The following is a 25,964-nucleotide window of genomic DNA, read 5'->3' on the forward strand; positions in this document are numbered from 1 at the left end:
CATTTATTTGGGTAATTAGAATGTGGGTAATTTATGGCTTAATGTTTCTAACTTAACTCATTCTTGAGATCTCTGGTCGATGCTCGAAGAGATTTATTTGAGTGGGTAGTTATCCAACACTAGAAAATTAGGTGTGTTTTATCTAATTTACTTGAAAATAGAGGTTGTGGGTCCCATCTATTTCCCTAATTTTGCATCAATAGAGAGAATAGATTAAGGTATTGAATTGATTAGATTCTCATTTAGATGAGACATAATGAGGAGTCTATGTGTAGATTCTTTGAGATCGAAAGACAATTAGCTTTATCGGAGATTACTTAGTGAATTCATGAATGTTCATCATTATAGAGTATAATAATTACCCAGTTGTGACATCGATTTCCTATCTTTACACCCCTAGATTTCATGTTAATTTCAAGGCAAAGAGAACCCCCTAGACGTGACACTTCTTACATGAACCTGAAGGGGTATCACACAAAATCGGATGATAACCATCATTGCATAAGACATTGAATAATGCGGAAATTTAAAAATTCTGAACATCAATGTCAAACTCTTTCTTAATAGAAATAGAATGTCTAGACATCGACTCAAAAACCATTTTTGTACAAAGTAGATTTGTCAAATAGGGAACATAGCCCATTACAATTAAATTGTCTCATAATAAGAAGTTCATAACAAGTTTATTTCAATATAATAAAACATAAGTGGAATCATGCTTTTCCTCAGAACATGAGGACACATCGAAGTATTCGAGAATCCAATTCAAGATTTATCTTCTTCACAATGGGAACCTACTTGTAAGAACCTAATCAGAGCAGAAAATGAAACAACTATAGGTTAGCACAATCAATTGTACTAAGTATAAAAGCTATGCGATCAAAACATTTTAATACATGCATTAAAGGGACCTTACCAAAAACATGTTATTTTAAGTTGAAAGCCACAATTCACATTCAAGGAATGAATAATCAATCCATACCATATGATAAAGAGTCATTCATAATCATAAGTCACATTATACAATACACACACCACCCATGACCGCCTTGTAAAGTTCACTTATGACATATACATATGAATGCTCATACATCCATATACGTTATGTAAAGTCATGAAGAAGATACAGGTGTATTCACCTACAAAATTGACATCATAATATGTGAAATGAAACTTAAAATCATTCATAAGTTGCCATACATAAATTTTTCACACAAGGACCCCTCAAAGAACTCACATGTGCAATGTTTATGTAAACTCTCATACCCTCACCTATACTATGTGGTATCCATAAAGAATCCCTAGGTAGAGTTCATATTCATATTCATAAGTCATATGAAAAGATTACTTCATATTCTTACAACATAGGGAGATCTGCAATGATCGACATATACTATGTGAGCTACATGGAATTTGGTGTTCTACCTCCAGACAAAAAAAGGTGTTTCACTTGCCTCAAATAAAACCAACATAATTAGCATCTAGGTGGAGCAATAAGCTTAAGACCTATGTGGGTGCATAAATACGGAACAAGAAGATTTGTACAAAGAAACATGGACTTGAAAAACCTAGAAGATTTTCATTTCACAAAATAACATATATATTCAAGAACCCGATCTTGCTAAACGAAGAAGGAACCCATATGGAAAGCCAAACTCTGTAAGCCTAAAATCCTCCATCTCATAGTCATGTTCAGTCCATCCTAAGCACAACTCCCTTGATGTAACATTAAGCCTTTAATGATACATTAGTTCATAAATAATGTCTAAAGACTCAACCACTAATTTATCTTATAGCTCAAGGGTACAAACTATGAGAATAAACTTTCAATCATAGAAGGAGGAACATCTGAGAATGTCCTTTTATACCATAGTCATATAGTGTTTAAGAGAATTACCTTTTATTCAACTTACCAACACCAACACAATCATAGAACAACATTCATATTCATATCGTAGTATAACATACATGTTCATTCCATGTCACACTTAATCATGATTAGGGTTTTGGGAAGGTGGAAATCTTGTATCAACCAACAATAAATAAATCAAGTAAGCTACTCCACCATAAGTGGATCAACAATTCAATATAAGACTATCCATTAATGAAAGACCTTTACTCATATCCTTCAAGTCATTATTTAACATTCAACCCTATTTTTATAATCTTAATACATCATATTGGATAACATAATAATACAATAATCAATTTTAATGAAAAATTATTAAATTTTCAACATTCAAAACAAACTAGGGTTTAAATTTGAGAAAGAAGGGAAGCCATCGGCCTTGTGGGGATTTGTTCAAAATCCATAAACATTACTTGAATTCATCGTCTAACCTTCATATATAATCACAAACAACAATTTTAGATAAATGGAATAGATTTAATAAAGAGACCCGCAAATTTGAGTAAAAACCAAGAAATAGGTGGACTTTGAAATGCATTTTCTGAGAGGGGCTCTTTGGGAAAATCTCTAAAGAGTGAGGATCATCCATACACTAATTGAATCTGTTCCACAAAATTGAAGTGAAAACCTTGGGTATTTAACCTTAATCTTGATGCTTGGTGTTCTTCAATGGATGAGCTTTGTAGAGAAAGACAGATTTGAGGGAATAGGCTATTGGGAGAATATTTCAATGTTTGTGTTTTTGATTTCAGAATGGGTTAAAAATGACTTGAAACAAATACATATTTCATCCCTAAAATACCCAAAATACCCCTAATTTTATTGGACTAATGAACAAAAGACATTAAAAACTTACATTTTGATGAACCCCATCAGGGACCACGCCTTACTCCACGGGTCGTGGTGAAGACCATGGACCGTGGTCCCTCCCATGCAATTTGTGTCTGTCATGCCCCGAGATACCCCCGAGGCGTGGACACGGGACCTAGGACAAGAAGAGATCAAGGCTAACCCTGCTGTCCTGATAATAAGCATACTAAAGGAAATATTTGATGCAGAAACTAAATGGTAATTTAATGAAAAGATGGGGAATTCCATATAATATATCTGAAATATTTGAAATACTGACGAGTTAATACAAAGAAAATATTAACTCAATGTTAAGTTGAAACTAACTATGTCTGAAAATAGCTTCTAAACTAATTATAAATGCTGGGAAAGACCCCGGCTAAGTCTAGCAAAAAATGAAACTAAAGGACTACATATTGAGAAGAAACTCATAACTATTGTCCTCGGAGAATCAGGACTCACCAATAAATATGATGATGTAGAGATCAAAAATGAATCTAAGCGCGATCTGAGTGCTGAGAACGTGAACATACATCATGAGAAGATGTAGCGCACGTATACGTTAGTACTTGAAGGTACTGACCATGTAGGATAGAGTAAAGCTTAAATAAGACATAACTGAAAAAACACAATAGCAAATATAATAATTTGAACATGATATATTGAATTATTAGCTAACTGGATGCAATGTCAAAATTTATATCATGACGAGATGAATGATAAATGATTTGTAATTAGGGTTAATGGCATAGAGTCTAACTGAACTGTAGGAGCTACTTATAACTGACAACCAAACAAAATAAGATAAATGTGGAGTATGATGCATACGTCCTATAGAGAGAACCCAATATACCCTGCCAAAGGTATAAAGGCATATTGGCGTGATTGCTTAACTGATTGCCCGAAGAGGTGGCTTACAACCTATTTAGCTACTAGTTATGGGAATATTTTTGTAACCTAAACCCTAGTCAAACTAGGTATTACGCTACTCCTAATGAATTAAGTGATTAAGACATTATGATTAAATTTCTGTAAATACTGATAGCTCAAACTGAACATGCGAAGTGAGAATCCAACAATTGAACGGATAATTAAGAATTAATAACTGAGGCATGTGTAATTGAATAATTAAAGTATATGACCTATCATGTATAACTAAAGATCTAAAGAAATACATAGCTACGGTTCTGAAATTAGTGCAATATTCTAAGTAATACCATGGTAATGAGATTTGGAACACATAACTAACAAATTCATTATATTCTATTAAGATTTTGGAAACCCCATGTCTATTCATGATAAGGGAATCAAGAAACAGACTGAAAAATAGGGATCCAATAGGTGAAAGGAACCCATTAGTAAAATCCCACATAATTTGTGATGAAATTTTTGGAGAAATATTTAGATTTCGGGGCTGGAATAGCTGGAATCTTGTTGCGTTCTTGAACTAGCATTCTTGACCTCTTTCTCCTTTCTTGCTTTTAATTTTTTATGTTTTTATTTATGATTTGACTTAGGTAAGCTTTACTTATGTTTCTAGGCTTATGCTTACTATAAACTCATAATATAGGGTCTAAATGATGTATCATAGGTATTAGACTAAATATGAAAATACCCAAATTTCCTTAATTAACTGCTTTTAGAGGGACTGATGGACCCGATCGACGAACCGTGATACTTACTACGATTTGTAGGCCTTTCCATTGTTTATGGACCAATTGACGTACCTGGTCCATGCATTGTGGTCCCACCTACGGTTCGTAGGTGTTGTGTTCATTTTCGGACCAAGATTGACGAACCTAGTCCACGGACGTTGTTCTAACTAGGGTATGTATGTGGCCTCCTTAGATGGTACTTGCACTTCGTGAAAATCTTACTTTGGGTCTATCTAGGATACAAGTTGTTACATTATATCCACCTTGAGAATATTCATCCTCGAATGAAGACTAAACTTGCTCAATTGTGGGAGAGAGTTTCAATCCTTACTACTAAACATTGAGAATTCAGTTCCTCACTTACAAAAGTTCTGAGAACATGCAATTGCGTTGAAAATGCAAGTACAATTTGAGGGAACATGATTCTAAGGGTGAATTTATGCATATATCACTGAAAAACAGAAGAGGAACTATTACCTCAAGATGGAGTGGAATTTGAAGGAAAGAGGTGAGGATACTTGGGTTCATGGATGCTTCTTTTTCCCAAGTAGCTCCCTTTACGAATTGATTCCTCCACAAAAATTTGATTGAAGCGAGTTTTTTGTTTCTCAACCTCTTTACCCGACGATCAAGAATCTTAACTTGTATATCCTCATAAGAAATACTATCTTTCAACACCACACTCTCTTATAGCACTACAGGCTAGATCACCAACACCTTTTTTCAAAAGAGAGATGTGGAAGACTGGATGCACCGCTGCTAGTTCTTTTCGCAACTCTAACTCATATGTCGCCTTATCAACCCTTTTCAAGATATTTTAAGGACCTACATATCTAGGAATGAGTTTCCCCTTCTTGCAAAATTTCATTACCCCTTTCATAGGTGAAACTTTCAGGAAAACCCAAGCATAAATTTTAAACTCTATTTCCCTTCTCCTTACGTCTACATAAAATTTCTGACGACTCTCTTTTGTCTTAAGTCTATCTATAATGAGTTGCTCTTTCTCCATAGAATAAAGAACTTAATCTGTCCTTATCAAAGATGCTTCAAACCAATGAACAGGAGATCTACATCTACTCCATACACTGCCTTATATGGGGTCATCTTAATGTTGGAATGGTAACTATTGTTGTAGGAGAACTCAATCAGATGAAGGTGATCATCTGAACTAACCTTGAAATCAATCACACAAGATATGAACATATCCTCTAGGGTCTGAATGGTACGCTCTACTTGTCCATTCGTTTGCGGATGAAATGCAGTGCTAAGGTTAACATGAGTACCAAGAACCTTCTGAAATGACTTCCTGCAATGAGAGGTGAACTGAGGTCCTCTATCTGAGATGAGAGAAAAAGGAACCTCATCCAATCTTACAATTACATTAATGTAAATCTTGGACGTTTTCTGTAGAATTTGTAGTCTTGACCTCCAAAAAGGGAGAATATTTAGTCATCCTATCAACTATAACCCAAATGGAGTCATGTTGTCTACGAGTACGCGTTAACCCTCTGATGAAATCCATATTAATAACCTCCCACTTCCATGTAGGAATGTCGTGGTTTGTTATAATCTACCCTGACTCGCTGGCAATTGGGGCACTTACTCACAAAATCTTCTATATCCCTCTTCATTCCATTCCACCAATAGACTTCCTGCAGATTGGGGTACATCTTAGTGGCACCTGGATTAATAGAATACCTAGAGTTATGGGTTTCGGCAAGAATATGTTGTCTCAACTCTTCCACATGAGGAACACAAAATCTACCCTGATAGTGAAGTACCATCTCCCCCTTGGGAGAAAACCTCCACTATTTTTTAATAGACTTCACCCTTAAGTTCAAGCAAGATTTTATTAGTGTCTTACTTTCCCTAAACCTCTACTACTGAAGAAGTTTTTGCCCCCTTCTGAACTGTTACACCACTGTCTAATATTCTTATAAGCAAAAATCCTAAGCGATTAAGCTGTGAACATCCTTTACGAGCTCCCTACTTTCTTCCTGAACATGGCCTACACTGCCCATATATAGTCTTCTAACAGCATCTGCTATTACATTCGCCTTACCAGGATGGTAATGCACACTCATATCATAATCCTTAAGGAAAAAAAGTCATATCCTTTAGCGAATATTCAATTATTTCTTGGTGAACACATATTGTAGGCTCTTATGCTCAGTGAACACTTCTACATGACACCGTACAAGTAGTGTATCCATATCTTGTGTGCAAACACAGCTGCTGCAAGCTCGAGGACATCAGTTGGATAGTTCTTCACATTCACCTTAAGTTGTGTAGAAGCATAAGCTATAACCTTATCTCGTTGTATCAACATACAACCTAGACCCTCTCTGGATGCATCACAATAGATCGATCACATAACCATTTGAACCCTCTAGTAGAATTAAGACTAGAGTTCTAGTCAATCTATTTTTCAATTCTGCAAAGCTTTTCCTACAATCATCTGACCGTTGAAACTTGACCATCTTCATAGTTAACCTAGTTAATAGTGAGGCTATATGTGAAAATCCTTCCACAAACCTTCTGTAATATCCCTCTAGACGTAAGAAAATTCTAATATGTGTAGCAGAGATTGGTCTAGGATATTGTTACCCAACTTCTATATTCTGTGAATCCACTGAAATCCATTCGGAAGATACAGTGTGACCAAGGAAAGCAATGGATTGCAACCAGAACTCACATTTTCTAAACTTAATGAATAAATGGAGATCTTTTAGTGTCTTAGAACAATTCTTAAATGACTCTCATGTTCTTCCTTCTTCCAAATGTAAATGAGGATATCATCAATAAATACGATAACAAACAAGTCCAAGTTCTCTTTCAACACCATGTTCATCAAATTAATTAAAGTTTCAAGAGCATTAGTTAGTCTAAATGATGAAATTACAAATTCATAATAACCATACCGAATTCTTGATGTTGTTTTCAAAATGTCAATATCTGTAACTCTGAGCTGATGATAACCCGATCTAAGGTCTATCATTGAGAATTGTATAGTACCCTGACGTTGGCCAAACAAGTCACCAATTCGGGGGATGGGATACATATTCTTTATTGTGTCCTTGTTAAATTGTCTATAGTCAACGAACATTTTGAGAGAACCATCTTTCTTGTTAATAAACAACCCTGGAGCACCCCATGGTGAAATACTAGGTCTAATGAAGCCCTTATCTAGAAGGTATTTCATCTGATTTTTCAATTCATTAAACTCTAATGAAGTCATTCTATAAAGAGGAATAAAAATAGGTTTGGTATCCTGAATGAGATCAATTTTAAATTCAATTTCCCTTTTTAGATGAATTTCGAGAATATCATCTGGAAACACTTTTGGAAACTCACTCACTACTAGGGCTGACTCAAGAGTTGGGGTTTCAGAGCTAGAATCCTTTACCCAAAAAAGATGATAGAGATAAATCTTAGAGATCATTTTTCTAGATTTAAGGTAAAAAATTAATCAAGCCATAGTCTGTAAGATACTAACCTTCCATTCTAAGATTGGTTCATTCGAAAACTAAAAACGAACAATCCTAGTTCTACAACTGGCTGAGGCATAACATAAATGTAAACAATTCATGCTTGGAATGACATCGAAGTCTACCTTTTCTTTACTGTACAATATCTACTAAGGTGACTTTCTGAGAGACTGTGACAGGGAAATTTCTATATACCCTTCTAGCTATAACTGAGTCACCAAATGGAGTAGACACTTAGAAAGGTTCTGAGAGTGTTTGTGGACTTACACTGAAATGGGCTGCTATGTAAGGAGTTACAAAAGAAGGAGTATCCCTAGATCTAACAATACATAAACATCAAGGTCAAATACTCTTAAAGTACTAGTGACTACATCAGGAGAACCTTTCGGATCATGGCAAGCCTAAAGAGAATACAACCTGTTCTGGGGCTTATAACAACCTTTACTAGATGAGTTACCCTGCAGAGTCGGGCGACTTGTTGGTGATTCTTAAGTTGTAGAATGATATCTACCATTTATACCTCCTTGGCCTTGTATAGAAGGACAATCCTTAATAACCAATAGTTTAGACTCCTTAAATAGCCCGAAAACATGAACCAGAACTACTAAAGGTACACTACAACTCTACCAACAAAATTTCAACAATTGTTCATCAAAAACATCATGATTAATCATTAAATCAATACAAAACTTGCTGAATTATACATATTAATTTGTTGGTTAACGAAACCAACACAGAAATATCTCACATACCTTGATAGGGATAACCCCAGCAAATTCCACTAGCGAAACCTTAGTGTTCTTGAAGAATTCTTGATCTTCCTCTTCTCTTCTCTCTTCTCCCAGATGCCTAAGAATTATTATTTTTCTAAAACTTAATTGAGGCTTAGTTTACACCTAATAAAGCCTTATAACAAATTAGGGAATACTAGGGTGAAAAGACTGTTTAACCCTTACTAAAATCTGGATTTTACTTTTTTTAGTCCAATAACTCAACTTCTGAAAGACATATCCACCTCATACTACATCAAAAATGCACAAACTTAGCAACGTTGGAAGGATATTTCAAACGGATTTCCAACCATATAAAGAAGTCACCATACATCCTCTTGAGCTAGGAGTTATGGACGTTTGAATATAACCTAGTCAGACTTTTTAAAATTAGAAAATTTTCCAAATTTCCCTATTTATTTTAAAAATTATTATTCGTGGTTTCTGAGCTTATTCTTAGTTATCTTAATAAAATAGATTTTACAATATACCCCCTACCCCGGGAACATCATCCTCGAATGAGAACTATATGTACACATAGTCTTATAAAGTGTTAAGAATAGAATTTAATATCTTGATCAGCATTCTGTTTGAATTTAAACAAATGGGGATATCTCCTCTTTATATCATCATAAAATTTTCAAGTCACTTCTTCAATAAATTGGTTCCTCAAAAAAGACCTTAACTAATGCAACTTCATTTATCCTTAACCTACGAATTTGACGATCCAAAATAAGAATCAGAACTTCTTAATAAGATAAGATATCCTTAATACCAACATTCTCTATTGGTACAGTCAATGAAGGATCACCCATACACTTCTTCAACATAGAAATATGGAATATTGGATGAACCACGACTAATTTATGGGGTACCTCCAACTCATAAGTCACATTGTCAACTCTCTTGGAGATTCTATAAGGTCAAATATATCGGGGACTTAGTTTCCTCTTCTTACCAAACCTCATATCACCCTTCCTGAGTGAAACTTTCACATACACCCAAACTTCCACCAAAAAGTGTAATGGCCTTGTCCTAACATCTTAATAGGTATTTTGACGACTTTGTGCCGTTTTTAATCTCTATTGAATCACTTTCACCTTCTCCATAGTCTGGTAAACTATATATTGTCCTACAAACCCTGCTTTACCAACAACGAAACGCCTAATAGGAGATCTGCATCTTCTCCTATGGAGCCATTTAGATGCTCGAATGGTAATTATTGTTGTAAGTGACCTCAATGAGAGGTATGTGATCATCTCAATTTCCTTTGAAATCGATCACATGATATATCAACATATCTTCAAAGGTTTGGATAGTACGCTCTGCTTTTCTATTTGTGTGAGGATGAAAAGCAGTGCTTAAGTTCACCTTTGAACCCAAACCTTTCAGGAAAGATTTAAAGAATTGTGTAGTAAATTGTGCACCTCTATCTGAAATAATGGATATCAAGAATTCATGAAGGCTTACCACTTCTTGAAATTACAACTTATCATAATCCTCGATAGAATAGGTAGTCCATAGTGGTAAGAAATGGGCTGAATTTTTCATTCTATCGACAATCACCCATATAGAATAATGTTGTTTGCAAGGCCTTGGCAACGGTGTGATGAAGTCCATATTAATCTTCTTCCACTTCCATCTCGGAAGTTCTATATTTTGAGTAAAACCTCTAGGACTTTGGCGTTCAAGAGTCCCTTGTTTTCAATTCGAACACTTGGCAACAAACTCGGCAATGACCTTTTTCATGTCTTGCCACAACTAAACCTCTTTTAAATCAAGGTACATCTTTGTGGAACCCGAATGGTTGGAATATATGGATCTCGAAACGTCCTCTATCATCCTTTCTTGGAGTTCATCCACCTTTGGTACATATAATCTACCTTGATACTTCACCACACCATATCCCCCTATTTCAAAAGCTATTTTTTTTCTTATGAACATTGACCTCTAAAAAAATCAAAATGGAGTCTTGGTCTTGCTTCTCATTCTCCTTTGAAACTAATGACGACTCTGGCCCATTGGTCACCTTTATACCTCCTTCTGTGGAATCCAAAAGACTTAACTCCCTAATGTGCAAGTCTGTGCAAATCTTTAGCTAACTCCCTTTTTCCTTCTTTAACATTGGAAGTACTTCCAGTGGATAACCTAATTAAAGAATCAACAACCACATTAGACTTACCTGGGCGGTAAAAAATACTCATGTCGTAATCCTTGAGTAATTCCAACAACCTTCTATGTGTGACATTCAGTTCTATCAGAGTGAACATATATTGGAGGCTGTAGTGATTAGTTAATATGTCGACATGAACACCATACAAGTAGTTGCGTCATATCTTCAATGCAAAAACTACTGCAACCAATTCTATGTCATGAGTTGGATACATAAATCTTCAACTATCATGAGGCATAAGGTATAACCTTGCCATTCTTCATCAATAACAAGTAAAACAAACTTTCCATGCATCACTATACACCACAAAATGTTGAGTACCTTCTCGTAAGGTCAAAACTAGAGTGGTAGTACATCTCTTTTTCAATTCCTAAATCTATTCTCACAAGCTTCCGACCATTGAAACTTGACTATCTTTTGAGTTAACTTGGTCAAAGAAGATAAAAAATAAGAAAAACCTTTTAACAAATCTTCCATAATAGCCAGTCAAACGCAACAAACTCCTTATATAGTTGGAGACGTGGGTCTAGGCTATCTTTGAGCTACTTCAATATTTTTGGTAATAACATTAATACCATCATCAGAAACGATGTGTCCCAAGAATGTTGTACATTTAATCTAAAATTAACACTTGGAGAACATGACATATATCTCCTTATCTTTCAAAGTCTGCAAAAAAATCTAAGGTTTCTTGCATGATCTTTTTCATTCCTTGAATAAATGAACATATCATCAATGAAGACGATGAAAAACAGATCTAGATAAGGTTAGAAGACTCTGTTCATAAGATATATGAAGGCTACATGTGCATTTTTCACATCAAATGACATAACAAGAAACTTGTAGAGCCCATATCTGGTTCAAAAAGTTGTTTTTGGAATATTACATTCCCTAACATTCAACTGACGATATCCCGATCCAAGATCAATTTTTGAGAAGCATGAAGCATACTGAAGTTGATCGAAAAAAACATCTACCCTTGGAAGAGAATACGTATTCTTGATTTTAAGCTTATCCAATTGCGGTAATCTACTCACATCCTAATGGGACTATCTTTCTTTCTCACAAATAAGACCAAAGCTCCCCAATGGTGAGACAGTTTGTTGAATAAAGACCATATCGAAAAAAACTTTCAATTGTCCTTCTAGATCTTTCTACTCTTGTGGTGCCATTCTATATGGAAGAATAGATATAGGACCAGTAACTCGGATGAAGTTTATGCTGAAGTCTATTTCTCTTTCAGGAGGGACTCTGGGTAGATCATCCGAAAAGACTTTTAAAAACTCATTGACTATGAGATACGTCTTAAGGGGAGGTACCTCAGCACTTGAGTCATTAACTCTGACTAAGTGATAAATACACCCCTTGGAAACTAACTTTCTTAACTTTAGGTATGAATTGGAACGACCCTTATGCACTACTGAACTACTACTCCACTCTATGACTGGCTCATTTACAATATGAAACATGATAACTCAAGTTCTTCAATCTATTGATTCATAACAAGCATAAAGTGATTCCATACCTACAATAACATCAAAATCTACCATGTCCAACTTCATTAAATTAGCCATGGTACTCTTGTGAATAACGAAAATAGGATAATCACGATAGAATATTTCGGCTAGAATGGATTCACCAATAGGTGTGGGAACACTAAATGGTTTGCTAAGTTACTTTGGAATAATTTCAAATTTCATAGCAACATAGAAGTTACAAAAGATAAACTCGCTCCTTGGTCTAACAGTGCATAAAAAGAAAAGTCAAAGACTCCAATCATACTACTGACAAAATCTGGTGGATCTTCCTGTTCTTGGCAATTATTGAGAGCATAAAAACGGTTTGTTCCTCTACCAGCACAAGATATAGCTCCCCTATGTGCAGTACCTTCTATTAATGCAACAGATAAAGACTGATCTCTATTACCCCCATTTCCACCTCTTTGCTTGCTTTTGAAATATTCTCTCATGAAATGTCCGATTTGACTACACTTGAAAAAAATAGTGGATCCTTCACGACATATGCTGCAGTAATATCTACAATACATGGCGCATGAAGGAGGCTTAATACCTCCTTGCGCCACACAACCTTGTGAATGTGTCGACCTAGCTCGGGAGTTCTTACTATGATGCTCAGCTCTGTCTATGGGTGCAAGTGTACTTGCAGATGATGGTGCATGCCCCTTTGGCTTAAGAAATTGTGGCCTATTCAAACCACTTTTCTGCTGCTCAAACTCATTCCCAGTCTTGGCTTTCTTGTTTCTGTACTCCTATCCATTCCTAAGATTCTCTTCCTCTAGCTGCTGCACATAAGCTATTAACATTGCAATGTCCATATCCCCAATCAGCGTGGTAGATCTGCCTTCCTTGATTTATGCCCGACCTAAACCAGCAACGAACAAGCTCTATATATTCCTCATATCCTTAACCATATCCGGAGCATAGCAAGACGGTTGGAATAACTTTAGCAAATACATATGAAAGATCAAAGAGTCTTATTTCAAAGTAAGGAACTCCCGTACCTTTGACTCCATCAGTTTTTGGGGAAAGAACAATACTAAGAAAGCCTTTCCAAAACAAGTCCAACTCGGAAGGGGTGCATCCTCACCTCAACCCTTCTTCCAGTGATCGAACAAAGTCCTAGCCACATTCTTGAGTTGATATCCAGATAGTTTAAACCTTCAATAACAACCACATTTATCACGTTAAATACCTTCTTCAAGTCTTTCACAAAGTTTACTAGATCCTCAGTAGTGCTCTAAATAGTGAAGCTTGAGGGTTTCATCCTCAAGAATTCTCGAATCCTCGAAGTATCAACCCCTTCTTTTCGAGCTCCTCTATGTTGCCTGACTTGGTTTGTCACCGATTGGCTCAGCATTCTATAGCCTAACAGAACTCAACATTAGTAACCTATCCTTGAGGTTGCATATTCGGTGCATTAATTATCTATAGATCTGCAACATTTTTCTAGTTGGTCGACCTCTAACTGCTCTTCGTGGAGGTGTGATTATCTGCAACACATGCAAGCATGAATTACATGGAAAATTTTTAGAGATAAACACTAACACATGAAAAGGAATATGAAAGAAGTGATAAATTCCTAAACGTTGTATAATCCTTGTCATACATATAGTGCGCTTCACGCCGATGACTAAGACTCTATAAACGGTTTTATCCACGCCGTAGCGCTCTTGAACACTGTGCTTTAATACCATGTTTGTCATGTCCCAAGCCTTTATCCTAGGCAGGACTAGCACTCAGCTACTATTGCTGACCTCGAGCAAACTCTTGGCCTAACATTCTTAAACTAGCGGAAGACAACAAATATATTCAAAATGGCCGAAATGGCAATCCAAGTCTTTAAAATAAGAATTAAAAGGTAAAGACTACTTAACTACTAACTGTCTACAAATCCTCTAAACTGACTAAGATGAATGTTAGGACAGACTCCACAACATTCTACTGAACTAACTAGAAAGACATAAAAGGTTTTATTGGGAATGCAATTTGGCTATCCAACTGACTCTATGATGCTTTGTTGGATCACAGGTGTGCTAGACGTCGATCCCTGTTACCTACGTCTACATCATTATATAATGTAGGTCAAGTGATATCACAACATTGAATGTACGAGTATGTGAATTTGAATGACAAAAGACAATATTGAAATGGAGTAAGAAAGAACACTTACCTTGGCACTGTTCAACCTCGTGATGTATTAACTCTTATTCAATATGTCCTGTTTAAAAGTAAATGCAATAAAAATAAAAGCAGACTGAAACATGGAGTAAACTCTAAATGTATATACCAGTATACAAAAAATATTCGAGATATATGTAATATTACAAATAACTCATGTGTATGAAGATATTATTCTAGAAGCTTCTCTTACATACGACCATCACTTAAGATCTATAGTGATAATACATCGTTACTGGGTCCACGTTGCCCAACCATCCTAACCTTGCTAGAGTAAAGGATATAAACTTCCTAATTGATCCACTAATACTCTCTAAAAAGGGTTCATCTAAAAATTATGACGCTCTTTTACTTCTCCACATCGGTGTTGAATACTACTCTCAAAAATATACATTGGATTTTACGTTATTAAAATATATTGATTATGTTATTCCATATTAGTTCTCAAAACATAGCTTTAAAAATATCTCTTGGAAATCATAGTTTTGCTAGCTGTTTAAAATTTTAAAACATTTGATTTCTCTTTGGGAAAATCTTTTCCCTACATACTCTTGAAGAAAGGAATTTCAACTCAACTCTTTACTTTTTTTCTCAACTTATAGCTTCAGCCTTAAAAAAAAAGTTAGAATTTTTGTTGCAGACTCTAGAACTCTTTAAGAATTTACTTTTACTTACTTCTTAACTTTTAAACTTGAATCCTAGCTTATTTGTCTTTGGTCTTAACTTTTCCCGAATTTGGTTATGGATTCAAGGATCACGATCTCACATTTATGGATGATTTCATGTTTAGATGCACTTAGAGTATTTGATTCAACTCGGAATGATAGGTACATCACCTAGGAACTAGTACAAAAAGATTGCGGAGGAATAGGAACTCTTGCTGAACCTAGCACGCAAAGAGTCATGGGGTGCCAGAGCCTAGCGGATAGAAACTATCATCACACGATTTTGATGGCATGGAATGACAAGGCATGACGTACAGAGTTTGTCTTGAGTGGATCTTGTTGGTGCGGCACCCTAGGGCTTGTCAGTGTTGTTTTGTGACTTGTCTTATCTAGTTTTCAACTCTAAACCTCCCAAACTTCAATGAATATTATCGCAAACACTTAGGATCACTAAAAGCTACAATATCGGATAGTTAGACTCTTAAAACAACCCTGAAAACTAATCAAAACTACTAAAGGTTTATTACAACTCTACGAATAGGATTTCGACAATTGTTCATCAAGAACTTCATGATTCAACATTCAATCGATATAAAACTTGTTGAGTTAAACATATTAGTGTGTGGATGAACAAATCCCACACAGAGAAATCTGGCATACCTCTAGAGGGATCACCCCCGAAGAACTCCACTAGCAAAACCTTAGCGTTCTTGAAGAATTCTTGATCTTCCCCTTGTCTTCTCTCTTCTCCCCAAGACTTAAGCATTATCAACTTTTCTAAAACTGAATTAAAACTTGGATTTAACCTTAATAAACCCTTAAAATTAATTAGGCAATACAAGGATGAAAATATTACTTTAACCTTACTAAAATCTAGATTCGACTTCCTCAGTCCAACATCTGAAAGGCATATCTCCTTCGCACGACATCAAAAATGCGCAAACTCAGCACGTTGGAAATATCTCCCCAAGGTTATTAATAACTATATGAAGAACATAGCCTAACTCCTCCTGAATAGGGATTTGTGGATGTTTTTTAATTGACCAAGACTCACTTTTTAAAATTCAAAAATTTTCTAGATTTCCCTATTTATTTCCAAAAATGATTATTCTTATTTTCTTAGTTTATTTTTTGTTATTTGATGTTATGAGATGTTATACAGTGTCTCCCAGACCCAAAGTTCTTGCCCTTCTTACCATGGTAAGGCCATGGTTGAGCTATAGTGGATCTGCTAGCTAATTTCTATCTAGACCATCATACAATAGGGGCACGTAGGTAAGGGATAATTAGATTGCTTATAGAAACGCAACCTCAATATGGAAGAACTTCCAACTCAATATGCTCTCAATGCTAAGCGTATATCAAAAAAAAATATTTGTTAAGTCTTTTCTTATGTTATGATTAAAAGACATGGGTAGTCTCCACATATTTTTTCATTTGATATATTCTTAGACCATGTGTGAAAAAATCTCTCATTATCCGTGTTTATTTAATACTAGCTTTTAAGGCCCGTAGTCATTCACTTCATGTTAGATATACCCCTAATACTAATGGAAATAGTTAAAAAATATGGTCTGTAATCATTGATGACATATCTGGGTACCATACTAATGAAGACCTAATATAGGAAAATAGCTCAAAAAGCATTGAGGGAAATTATAGATGCCATGTAAAGTTATCGCATTATAGAACATACAGAAAATATCATCTAAAATATTTCTTGAGTCATAAACATACCTCCATGAACATGCATTCTATTTGATAATTCATAATTTTCATCGTGTCTTCAAAGTCAATGCATCTTTAAATTCATTTACATCTATTCAAGAAGTGAACACATGCACAATATTAAAAATTTATCTTTCATAGGTACCAACATTATATTAACATAGCTATAAAAACATGTGTTATGCATGGGTTCATGGGAGTCAACTTAAAATCATGCAATTGATTCAAATCATGCATATAAGTTCATCAATCAAATAAATCAACATTAAAACGAATCCATGACATGGAAGGAAAACCTAACTCAATTGGAGAATTCTAAATTTATAAATTGGAGAGTTGGGGAACTATATGGAGGAAAAGACTTCATAGATAAAATTATCATACCTTGATAACAAATTGTGGAAGCAATTGAGGATTAGGAGGCTTGATCTTGAAACGATAGCTTTGTTCTTCAACTTTTAGAAAGAGAAATATTTGAGAGGAAAAATATGATTTTTTTTTTAGAAATTAAGAGAATGAATTTAGTTTGGGTGATTTGGAGGTTTAGAATCATTACATAAAGCTTTGGGTAGAAGAAAAAATGACATAATATTAAGTTCAACAATTGGGGAAAATATCAAAATTTATGTAACAAAAAATTATTGGATTACATCAATGAGGCCTTCACGGGCCGTCATGCACTCACATGGCCCATCAAATGGGTCGTGATGAATACTTTCCCTATAGCGCTTTACTACATTGGGCATAAATTTTTATTCCAAGTATAAAATTTAGAAAACTTGGCGGCATTGGAAATATGACTCAAAAACATTAATTTTATAAGTTTTGGCTACCTAATTCATTATGTGCTAAACAATATGACGGTTGAAGTTTACCCTAATCTCTTAAGTTTGATGAAAACCCTTAAAAACGATTTCACATGCTGTTTTGAGGCATGTTATCTTTTACTAGTGTCTCGAGGTAAGCCCGTACTGAACGTGTTCCCTTCACGACCACTTTTATAGGTCGTTTTTTTTTTTTTCAAAATGCGTATAAGAGTCCGTGTGAGGGAGCCTTCTTGAGGCATGTTTTGTTTCCTTTACAGGAGCACCAATACGAGCTGTGGTACCCTTCACGACACATCTAGGGCTCCATGGAGGATCTCATGGTCTAATATTGGTTATTGACAAGTCTGTTAGACCTGTTCCAAGGCTTTCTCAAATTTGATGTGTTACAATTAACTATTAAGTGCTTTATAGTTTTATTTAACTATGGAAATTGATAAACCAAAACTTTTTGTTGAATTGGTGTACTCATCCAACGAATTGTTCTTTCTTTAAGGAGTGAAAAAATTTTACAATCTGAATTTCCTTAAAAGATTTCTCTATAATATATCAATACTTATGGTATTCGACACTGAATTTTCGTTGGATAGTTGATGTCTACAACCACTTTCCCTTTTATTTGTGTTAGGAGGGATATTTTATAGTTCTTATCATATTTTGGGCGTATTCTTGGATAGACTACTATTTCCTTAGATCAATGCACCTTGTGAATTTTGTATGACTTTTATGTCTTTTGGAAGGATTGGTCCCTCTTGAATATAATATCATACTTGAGTCTCATAAGAAGAGCCTTAGTTAAGGCCTTTTGTCTTCTCTCCTATATTTTTAGACCTCCTATCTTCTGCCCATACCTTTGCAACTTTGAAACGTTACTAGAGGTTATGTACCTTCTTTGTATTGGAGTTCTTCTAGCTTCGAGAATTTGCAATGCCATTGAGCATGGATGTTAATCCATGATTTAATTGAGACTATGTGATATTTCATTTGTATTGGATTCTCACTAGGCACTCTTGCTGCCTGGAAGCTGACACCCCTAGGAGTAGACAGCCTGGGTGACCTAGATGTATGATATCCTCCATCAAATTGAAACGCCGCTATGTCTGTCTTGCGAGATGGGTGGCTTAACCTTGTAGAAGTTCACTATATTCCTCGGTGGCCTAGGTTGATTGTTTGATTTTCTAGCGTGGATGGAGTAGACTAGTTGGGTTGATTTCCACTCTTCCTGTCTTGACTAGGACAATACTCATTATTGGTTGCTTGTGATTGGAACAGATGTTTTGGAGTTATTATATTGGTTATTCTAATTTATGGACTTAGCTATTTTTAGTACCTATCAAGCTTATAGGGTCAGTTCAGAGTTCATTGAACTTGTGCAAAATTTACCTTATGGGCTTATGGGGTCCAATTAGGTTATGTTTAGAAGTACTTAGGTTTTCTTATGTATACTCATGTGCTTTCAATTCATATTCTCCACAACCTTTATTTATGTCTTGACTCTATCTTTTCTTATTGTATTTATCTTTCTTGATCGGTATGGCTATGATGCCTACTGAGTAACTTGTTTAGTAGTTCTGCTACACTATGCAGATTTTTTTGATACAACTTCTAGTACAACCTACAAGAAATAATCATTTGTGCAATCTTTTGCAACTTGTGGATATTAGAGACGAGGGTAAGAACTTGGTAACTTGGACCGACATGTCTCCTTTGGTACATATGTTTGTTTGCATTTTGACTTTGAGATTACTTGTTGTGGTCCACTTTTGGGACATGTATTTATCTTTAATGAAAATTGTGTACTTGTTCCACCCAGCTTAGGGTAGGGTTTCCTTTGTATATACTTTTGTTTTGTTTTTTTTTTGTTTTTTTTGTGTTATCTTATTTTTAGTATTACATTCTATGCAGCTTCACCGTTATGGACACTACTTCTCATTTTTGGTATGTTTTTCGCATTTACTACCGTTAGTAGGTTTCATTTTAATCATATAGTAAGGTTGTAACATATGGTTGGGAAAAATTATCAAGAACGTCAACTTCTTTAGCAAAAAACTCTTTGATTGTCTCCAGTCAAAGAGGGAAAAGTCTTGACAACCAATTTTGACCCTCCTTTATTTAAAATACATTTGATTGATTTTCTAAGTTAATAAAAACTATAATTTTGTCCGTAATTATTATTATTGTAGTTATAATACTATCCTTGTCACATTTATAGAATTATTAATAAAATACATTTTAACTTAAAATTAACTTCTAAGAATTTCTTTTACATTTAAATTGATTGTTATCGTTTTATTTCTTATTTCATACATACAAAATTAATAAAATCATCTAGGCTATTTTTAAATATGTATATTTTTGCATACGAATTATACATTGCACTTGTTATTAATTTACAAGATCAAATGAATTGATTTAAACAGCAAAAAGACCCAAATATTCATACCAACTAATAACCCAAATCTTCAGAACAACCCTAAAAACAAGGGCCCAAAAGCAACACCCCAAATATAAACCCGTCATCCCTCTTCACATTGCCTACTACCCACATTATCCCCGATTAACTATCTAAAAGACACTTTTTCTTTTTAATTTTTAGTGTCTTATCTCCCCCCCCCCCCCGGATCCATTCATAATTCGCAAAATGATTTTGGCGATTAAGGTTCAACACCTACAGCCTAATGCATAAAAAGGCGAGATGAAGCACATTAGGAGATTGATCGAATGATCTTGGAAAGCCTGACTTATGTCTCCAAATTAAATAGGCATTGTGATTTTAGCTAATGTTTGGGAAACTACAAATATTTTGAATGGGAGAGAAATGAAAATGTCCTTAAAATTAGAAAAATCTGACTAACATATAATTTAGTTCACTTGACCGTTGTGAAGAATAATAGATTTTGGGGTTTTTCAATTTCTCTTTTGAATTTGATAATTTGAATCCAAAATGTGTTACTTGTAATTGCTTAATTTCACGTTACCTATGGTGGCTTTCATTGAAAATACATATTTGTTTTTTGTTTTTTGTGATTTGCGGCTAAAACCCCAAGATCATGGGGTGTATTTATAGTTTGTATTGTTTAATGCTTCCTTTTTCTGATGTTAATACATGAATTTGGGATAATTATCATGGGGATAAATTTTGGGTTAGGTTTCTAACTTAATTTCTACCTCTAGTCTTTGGTCGATGCTCGAAAGATTTTTGTTATAGTGTGTAGTAATCCAATACTAGAATTTTAAGTTTGATGTTGTAATTTACTAGAAAATAGAGGTTGTGGGCCAAATCTCTTTTCCCTATTTGTGAGTCAATAGTGTGAATAGAGTATTGTATTGGATTGTTTAGATTCTCGTCTACATGGGACGGGATGAAGATTCTACGAGTCTATGAATTTATATAAAAGATGATTAGCCTCATTGAAGATCACCTAGCATATACATGAATGTTCATCACTATAGACTAGCACAATTATCCATATGTGATATTGATTTTTCATCCCCCACCCTAGATTGCTTTTTAACTCTTAATTCCCTGATATTTTAGTTTAACTATGACAATTGATAACTAAATATCTTTATTGAATTGGTGAATCATCCATCCAACTGTTCTTTCTATATTATGAATCAACAATATTACAATATGAATTTGCTGAAAAGAATTCTCTATGATGTACCATTCCCTAGATGATTCGACCCGGAAACATCGTTGGGTTTTTATTGACTACGACGATTGTCCCATTTAATTGGTTTTAAGGAGGATATTTGATCTTTATCAGCATGTCTTATTTGGATTATTCTAGGATAGGCTATTGTCACCTTAAAACAATGAACCATATGAAGTTTGTATGTCTCTTACGTTATTCGGATAGATTTCCTTGTTGATTGGAACAACAGACATGGGTCTCATAAGAAATGCCTTAGTTAAGGTTTATTTGTCTTCTGTCCCTTACTCTACAACTCTCGCATGTTAGTAGAGGTTATATATCTTCTTTGTATTAGTGTCCTACCATCTTGGAGCCTCTTGCGATACCATTGAGAGTGAATGCTTATCCACAATTGCTTGGAGCCTACGTGAAATTATCTTTGGACTGAATTACCCTGGGAATTCATTCTACATGGGATGCATACACCTATACGAGTAGAATTGTTGGGCGGGCTCGATATCTGAGAACCTATACGGAGTTGATACATCTCCAAGTCACTGTGTCTAGATGGGTGGCTTACGCCCCTAGAAGTAAATAGTATGGCTAGGTGATCTGGGTTGATTGAGATGTTTTCTAGCAGGGCTAGGAGTTGAATAGTAAGGTTGATCGCCACTCTTCCTATCTGGACTTGAACATTACTAGTTCTTGGTTACCTTGGATGTCTTTGAGTTCTTATATTATTTATTCTTCTATCTTATAGACTTAGCTATTCTTTGTACCTGTCAGGCCTATGGGGCTTCGTTCAGAGTTTATTGAACTTGTGCAATAGTACTTTCTAGGCTTATGAGCAGTAGTTAGGTTTAGTGTAAAAGAACAAATATTTCATTTTGGTATGATCGAATGCTTTATTTCCATATTCGCCTCGACCTCTATTTTCTTCTGGACTCTATCGTTTCTAATTTTTTTTACCTTTCTTGATCATATGACCAATGATGCCCAATGGGTTACTTGTTTTGGAACTTATGCTACAAGATGCATATTTTTGCATAGCAAGTCCTAGTAAAACCTACAAGCAATAATCGTTCATATGATCTTTTGCTGCTTGTGGATATGAGATACAAGGGTGAGCAGTTGGTGTCGTGGACCAACATGTCTCCTTTTATACAAGTCATGCCCCGATATACCACCAAGATGCGAACACGGGACCTTGGACCACAAGTGATCCAAAGCTAACTGTGCAGGCACAATCATAAGCATACAAAAGTATATAAAATATTGAGGAAGCTAAATCATATTTTAAATAATAAAGATTGGGAATAACCATATATTATAAATGAAATATATGAAATACTGACAAGTTTAATACAAAGAAAATATTAACTCAATGCTAAGCTAAAACAAACTATGTCTGAAAATATCCTCTAAACTAACTAGAAATGTTGGGATGGGACCATCTAAGTCTAGAAAAACATAAACATAAGGACTAAATACTGAAGACAAACTCATAACTATTTGTCCTCGGAGAATGAGGACTCGCCACTAAATCAGTTGAACTAGAGATAGGAAATTGATCTAAGCGCAATCTGGATACTGAGAACCTGAATATACATCATGAGAAGATGTAGCACACCTATGTTTCATTACATGAAGGTATTGAGCATGTAGGATAGACTAAATATAAAATTAAACATAACAGAACAAGCACAAAAGAAAGTATAATAATCGGAAAATTATATATACTAAATTCAAAGCTAACTTGATGCAATGACCAATTTATAACATGCTGAAACTTGATATTGAATATACTGATAAATGGTCAATAAATAGAGTGTTATTGAATTGTAGGAGCTATTAATAACTAATAATAAAACCACATGATCTAATTGTGGAGTCGGAAGTATATGCCCCATCGAGAGAACTCAATATACCCTGCCGGATGTATAAAGGAATGTTGGCATGATCACAAACTGAATTCCACCAGCGAGGACTTACAACCTACTTGGCTAGTAGTTTTAGAACTATTTAGGTACGCTGAACCTTAGTCCAACTCGGTATTATGCTACTCCAAATGAATTAAGTGATTAAGACACTATAACTGAATTTCTGTAAATACTAGATAACTAAAAATTGAACATGCAAATTGAGAATGCAACAATTAATCTGAGAATCAAGAACTGACAGAAAACTAGGGATCTCATGGGTGAAAGGAACCCACCAGTGAAATCCTACATCCCTACCTGGTGATGAAATCTACTTTTTAATTTTATTGAAACTACTGGAACTTTGTTGCGTTCTTGAACTACGATTCTGACCTTATTCTCATTTCTTGTTTCTAATTTTCTATGTTTTTATTGTGCTTTTGACTTAGGTAAATTTTTGTTATGTTTATGGCTTAAACTAGCTAAAATCAGATGATTTAGGGCCAAAAAGACGTATCTTAGGGGTGAAACAAAGAAGGAAAAGACCAAAAGACCACTGAGTTAATTGTTGTTGAACTAAATGACGACCTGGACTGACATGTCGTAGTTCAGTCGGCGGTCCATCGTTTAGGTCAATAGGTTAGGTCTACTTGGTGGAACATAACAAAAATGGGCATAATCTTTTACTTAGAGGTTGTAATTTAAAGAACTATGTGTCTATGGAAAGATAATTCTATTATCTATATTTTGAAATGTCATTAGACACCTAATTTAGTTGTGTTAAGAGCTATGAACATATGAAATTGACCCGATAATATTTTTCCTCTAACTATCTTCTAATTTTCACATATGTCTGTATGTCCATCTACAGACCGTACTAGTCTATTGTGGTTAATGTCAGAGGCTAGGTAAATGAGTTGTTTATACACACACACAGTCTACAGATAGTAGTCTGACCTACGAACCATAGGTCTATCCATGGAGCGACAATTCATCAATTTTTTGGGCTGCGTCACAAGAGAGGTTCAGTCACAAACGATGGGTGTGAAGTACGGGCCGTAGATCAGACTACAATCCATCAATATTGATCATCGATTGCACTTGCATATTTTTGAAAAGTTATTTTTTGGTCTATTTTGGATAAGGGATGTTCCATTAAACCCCCCCCCCCCCCCCCGGGAACATTCGTCCTCCAATGAAGACTAAACTAGGTGAAATAGATAGAAAGAGCTGCAATCCCTACTAGTAAACATTGAGGACTAAATTTCTAATTGAACTGAGTTCCATTAACATTAAAATACGATGAAAATGCAAGTACAAAGTGAGGGAACATGATTTTAAGAGTAAATTCGAGCATGAAAGACTTAAAAATTTAAGAGAATCTATTACCTAAACTTAGAGTGGAATAGGAAGGATAGAGGTGATAATACTTGGCTTTCATGGTTACTTCTACTTCCCAAGTAGCTCCCTCTACGGACTGACTCCTCGACAAAATTTGACCGAAGCAACTTCTTTATTTCTCAACCTCCTAACTTGACGTTCAAGAATATCAATTGGTACATCGTCATAATAAAGATTTTCTTTCACCGCAGCACTTTCAAATGTCACTACCAAAGTTGGGTCACCCACACACTTCTTCAGGAGTGAGATGTGGAAGACCGGATGCACTGCTACAAAGACTGTTTGAAACTCTAACTCATATTACACTTTCCCAACCTTTTCCAAACTTCCCTTTCTTGCCAAACCTCATCACCCCTTTCATAGGTGACACTTTCAGGAAAACCCAATCATCAACTTGGAACTCTAGTTCCCTTCTCCTTCTATCTGCATATGATTTTATACGACTCTGGGCTATCATAAGTGTATCTCTAATGATTTTAACTTTCTCCATAGCATAAAAGACTGAATCTGGCCCTATTAAAGTTACTTCACCTATATCAAACCAATTAACAGGAGATCTACATGTACGCCCATATAGTGCCACATAAGGGTCCCTCTGAATGTGAGAATAGTAGCTATTGTTGTAGGAGAACTCAATATGAGGAAGGTGATCATCCCAACTACCTTAGAAATTGATCACACAAGCTATCGACATATCCTCTAGGGTCTAAATGGTACGCTCTGCCTATCCGTTTGTCTGCGGATTAAATCTTATGTTAAGGTTAACCTATGTACCAACACACTTCTGCAATGACTTCTAGAAATGGGAGGTAAACTTAGGTCCTCTATTTTAGATGATAGCCAAAGGAACCCTATGCAATCTCACAATTTCATTAATGTAAAGCTTGGCATAGTCTTCTTTTGAATTTTTAGTTTTGACCTCCAAAAAGCGAGAAGACTTAGTCATCCTATCACCTATCACCCGAATGGAGTAATGCTGTCTGCGAGTACGTCGTAACCTTGCGATGAAATCCATATTGATCACTTCTCATCCAAGTAGGAATGTCGATCTCTTGAGTCATTCCCCCTTGTTTTGTATGTTCTACCTTGACATGTTGGCAATTGGAGCACTTACTCACAAAATCTACTATATCCCTCTTCATGTCATTACACCAATAGACTTTCCCCAGATCGCGGTACATTAGTGGCACCTAGATGAATATAATATTTGGAGTAATGGGCTTCTACAACAATATGTTGTCTCAACT

The 25,964-nt window shown here is 35.2% G+C and overlaps 1 long non-coding RNA gene across 4 annotated transcripts; it reads right to left on the reverse strand.

Moving 5' to 3' along the window:
- Positions 1–542: 542 nt before the first annotated feature.
- LOC109120470 (uncharacterized) lies at positions 543–19,322 on the reverse strand. Of its 4 annotated transcripts, none has more exons than XR_011220621.1 (5): positions 17,320–19,322; positions 16,945–17,026; positions 15,868–15,990; positions 14,535–14,582; positions 543–808 (listed from the first exon to the last, which is right to left on the reverse strand). It is a non-coding gene; the product is annotated as an uncharacterized lncRNA (long non-coding RNA). The 4 variants fall into 4 exon arrangements; XR_002027890.2 differs by lacking the exon at positions 543–808 and adding an exon at positions 12,522–13,854; XR_011220628.1 differs by lacking the exon at positions 15,868–15,990.
- Positions 19,323–25,964: the final 6,642 nt, after the last annotated feature.

Source organism: Solanum lycopersicum, chromosome 1 (genome assembly GCF_036512215.1).
Source record: "Solanum lycopersicum chromosome 1, SLM_r2.1".
Classification (NCBI taxonomy): Eukaryota; Viridiplantae; Streptophyta; class Magnoliopsida; order Solanales; family Solanaceae; genus Solanum; species Solanum lycopersicum.